This window comes from Perca fluviatilis, chromosome 18, assembly GCF_010015445.1.
Source record: "Perca fluviatilis chromosome 18, GENO_Pfluv_1.0, whole genome shotgun sequence".
Classification (NCBI taxonomy): Eukaryota; Metazoa; Chordata; class Actinopteri; order Perciformes; family Percidae; genus Perca; species Perca fluviatilis.
Window position 1 is genome coordinate 27,934,237 of NC_053129.1, and position 4,594 is coordinate 27,938,830.

Genomic DNA, 4,594 nt, shown 5'->3' on the forward strand with positions numbered 1-4,594 from the left:
TAATTAGTTCTTTTAGTTTCGGTGTTAAACATGGAAAGGGACTCTCAAAATGAGCTAAACTTTCTTCCACAGCTGATCTGACAGGGTTATTAGGAGGAATGACAGAAATCACATCTTGACGAGGTTTGGGTATGCATTTCTGTAGTGAGGTCCCTCAAGGTCTGAAACAACTGATGATACCAAGCTATTGGCTACTCCACTGCCACTGTAATTTGGCTACAATTGAGGCACATATATCTGCGCTCTCTCCTGGAAAAGGTAACATTCTCAGTGAGAGCAACTTGGGGATCACTTTCTCCAACAAACAAAGAACCTGGCTGATTATTATAAACATTTTGAGATGACTGTTCACCTGATGCCAAATCAAAAGCCGGACTGCCATCAATAGCATGAAAACTGTTCAAATGCTTTCAAACCCAGAATATGAGCAAAACTGCGGAATTACAGCCACTCTGGCCGCCACAACAACTTAAACTTAAGCGAAGCCGGGATAGAAACTGTGTGTGACTCTTAAATGAGCTATCAAAGAGTGGCTGTTTGCATGCAAACGCTTACAGAGGAAACACTTTAACATTTAAACTAATTTAAAAGCTTTGCACGCAGTTCCTCTTTACTCTGGGAGACTCTACTTGAAAGACCAACGTCTATGTTGTAAACTGTGGTCTGCAGGAAGGTAAAGAAGTTGACCAGGGCTTCCTCTGAGGGACAAGTTGAAGACATAGTGAACTTTGAAAAGTTCATCAAAGGCACTTAAGGAGCTGGTTCCAGAGCAAGGGATAAGGCGCTTGTCCACAACGTACGAGAAGTGGTCGATCCTGCCCTTGATCCTTCTTGATCCCAGTAGAAATGGCTGGTGGCCCTCCCTCCCACTGAGATGGCCTTCAATACTGTTGCAGGACTGAAAAAATAAAATAGATTAAAAAAAACAGGAAAAAAAACTAATTACAATGTGAAATGATAAATGCATTAAACCTGCTACTGTTAACTTCTCACATTCTACAATGAACTAAAAATAGAATTAAAATCAATAAAATAAAATATATGACACACCTTAACCCAATATGTGCCTGACAAACCCAGTTGCTTTGTGTATTACAATGAAAGGATAACCATTAAAGGAACAACCCCCACCACCATCACCAGAATGTTTTTGCTGATTCACCCTCAGCCAAACCAAGCTATGTGACTGACTTACTTCATTAGGAACAAAGAGTTGTACATGGAAATTCAAGAGCTGTAGGTCAATATAATGCAAGCAATCAATTAGAGATTCTTAGAAGGTACATTTAAACAGTCACATTATGCCAGCAATTTTCAATCCTGGTCGTGACCAACGGCTCTGCACATGTTGCATGTCTCACTTCTTCAACTAACCTGTTTCAGATCTTCAAATCATTAGGTAAGAGCTACATGAACTAGACTGAAGGGTTAGTTCACTCAAAAATGAAAATGATGTCATTATACCACAACTCAGCTTGTTCCAAACCTGTATACATTTTTGTACTGGACTAAACCAGGAAGATATTTTGAAGAAAGTTTAAACAGGCCTTGGTTGCCTAATACTCTACAATAGGAAAAGAATAGTATGACAGTCAATGGCATGGCTGCCTAAAGGGGCTAGTTATATACACTTTTAAAATTTCTTCAAAATATCTTTGTTCAGCAGTAGAAAATGTGTATACAGGTTTGGAACAACCTGAGGGTGACATTTTTGGGTGAGCTATCCTATCCTTATGCGTGTCGTGATCAGAGAGACAAAATGTGCAGAGGCTTCAGTCCCAAGGACAATTAATGAAAACCACTGCATTTTGGGGTTTCTAACCCAAATCTTTGCAACAGCATTGTGAGTTTTACCTTATGAAAATGCACAAGTCTGTCAACAGCCTCTGTTGGACTGATCTTAGTCTTCTTCCCTCCCTGGAGTTCGGAGGGCAGGAGATGCAACAGCAGCAGGACAGATGACATGTCACTGTCCCAATCTGAATGAGTAGATTGGGGTGTAAAAAAAAAAAAAACTTAGACAATAGCAAGAAACCAAAGCAAATTTTAAATTATAACATCCTCACAAATCATGCCAACCATTTTCAGTCCCTGTCGAACTAGCTGCATTGAGAAGACACCAAATTCTGCGGTTGAAGTAAGAGACTTGGCTTCATTGATGATCTTTTGCTTGAATGCAGTCTCCCACCTCTTAAGAAACTTGTTGGATGTTTCAGCATTGAACAGCAGAGCAAAGCCCAAAAAACACACAGGGACTTTTGAAAAATTATTTAAGGAAAAAAGCATTTAAAAAGGTTTTTAGGGTTCTTGGGACTTTTTTATCCTTTACCACCAAAATGGATAGTGTGTACGTCTTTGATAGTCTTTAGAAGAATTCAAGTAAATACACATTCATGATTTCTTAGTCTATCACTATGTCTGAAAGGCATGTATGAGCAAGAGTGATAAATATATGAACAAATGACTCTAAGTAGCAATTATGTTAAAGAGTAACCAAAAGCAGGCATATCTAAAATACACTTAAAAACAATCTTTGAAAAGTGGAATAAAAGTTTTATTTACCAATCCCTTTTTACATCCAAATATCTTGGGAAGACATCAAGGACGTCAGCTGATCGGTCAGGATTATGGACCAGTTCTTGTCTATGCTTAAAAGTTTCCCTTCATCTTCTGCATTACTTCAGTTTCATCAGCTGTGTGGACAAGGAAAGAAATTGCCTCTGCATGCATCTCCTTCAAGTTGTTGCGACATCATCTATCCCTCCTTCGTCGTCTTGGTCCTCCACTTCTTCAGTCATCTCTAAGCGAACACGTTTTGGGTTTTTCCTCGACAAAGTTTTTAAGGCGCCAGGAGATGAACCCTCTCTTTTCCTCGCCTTTCGATCAGAGAAATGCTCCTGTCAAAAAGACAAGAGAACACAAATGATGTCATTATGTTACATAAAATTTTATAATAGAAACTTCTATTACATGCCACAAAAAGAGAACATATAACATGTCAAACTAGACTGTGTTTCAAGTACATCAATACAAACGATTCTTACATAGCCCTTTGCTGAAAAATGGGTCTTCAGGCTAGGCTAAAAGAGAGACCCAAACGCATAAGTTTTTCTTTCCCCGTTTCGTGGTGGGGATCCTCCTGCAATGTAAAAAAAATATATATATTTTATTTATTTATACATATACACACACACACACACACACACATCATATACATACACATATACATACATCACATACATATATACACATACACACACACAAAACTCATATATATACATACACATATATAGACAGCTGTGTGTTTTTATTGCATCTGTGCTTTAAAGTCTTACCCATGAATTTCTGTCATGTACTGACAACAATATTAACAAGCTGACGCCTGGTGCTGTGCTTTAAAGTTTTTGTTGTCTGGTATTCTTCAAGCACTTCCTCACCACCAGATTTTTTTCCAGTGCATCTTGGACAGTCTGATTAAACATTGACCACAATATAGGTGAACACATGAAGACTAATAAAATGGTGAAAATATTATAGGAAAAGTTAACCATAAGGAAAAACATGCATACATACCTGTTTTGCCTTTTCAGCATCAATGTTAAAACTGTTGCTGAACATTGCCGTTTGATTTTCCACTGCGCCTGGGTCTCTTTCACATGGTCAGTTGAAGAGAGTGGAAAGAGTGTCTGTGCATGTGCTGGGGTTGAGGTTCTTGTGGGTGAAAACTCTTGACAGAAAAAGCAAAACATAATTTTAATATTTTCTCTAAAGGCATTAAATCAAACAAAATCTGAATGTTCTTCTGAAGCAATCATTTTCCATCACAAATAAAAATTAAAAGGGTTAGTTTAACAAAAAAATTTAAAATGTCATAATTACCTCACCCACATTACTTAATACCTCCATTCAGCTTCGGAAAGGCAGATTAAGATATTTCTGATGGAATCAGACTTCTCTGAACCATCCATAGGCAGCTACATCATTGCAACTTTCAAGGCCCAGTGCTGTGCCACTGAAAGTATTCTAGTCACTTTGTATTCTAGTCACAGTTGAACCACTGGAGTCACACAGACTATTTTAATGTCTTTACTACCTTCTGTGCCTTGAAAGGGGTAATTACGTGCTGTTGCACATGATCTCAGATTTCATCAAAAAATCTCTTCATTTGTGTTCTGAAGATGAACGGATATTCACAGGGTTTGGAAACAACATGAGGGTGAGGTAATTAATGACATTTTATTTTGGGGTGAACTAACCCTTTTAAAAATAAAAATTGTAAAGATAAAGATACACCCTTGTTAGTTCTCATTCTGCTATATCTAGCTCTAAGCAGTGATACTCAGATCCCTTTTGTCCACTTTTTCATCACTGATCTCAACCTCAAGTCTCTCCTCGCTTTATATATTAAAAAGGGCCGGACTCGATTAAAAATTAATCTAATTAATTACAGGCTTTGTAATTAAATTTAACAAATTAATCGTGATTTTAATTGCATAAATATTTGACCTGAGAACAGTGAGAAGTAATTTTTTCACATGGATTTTTAGTATACCATTGAGTGACTGAATACATAAGCAACAAAATATTGTTTTTG

The 4,594-nt window shown here is 37.4% G+C and overlaps 1 pseudogene; it reads right to left on the reverse strand.

Moving 5' to 3' along the window:
* Positions 1–579: 579 nt before the first annotated feature.
* Positions 580–3,618, reverse strand: LOC120546430 (annotated as a pseudogene).
* Positions 3,619–4,594: the final 976 nt, after the last annotated feature.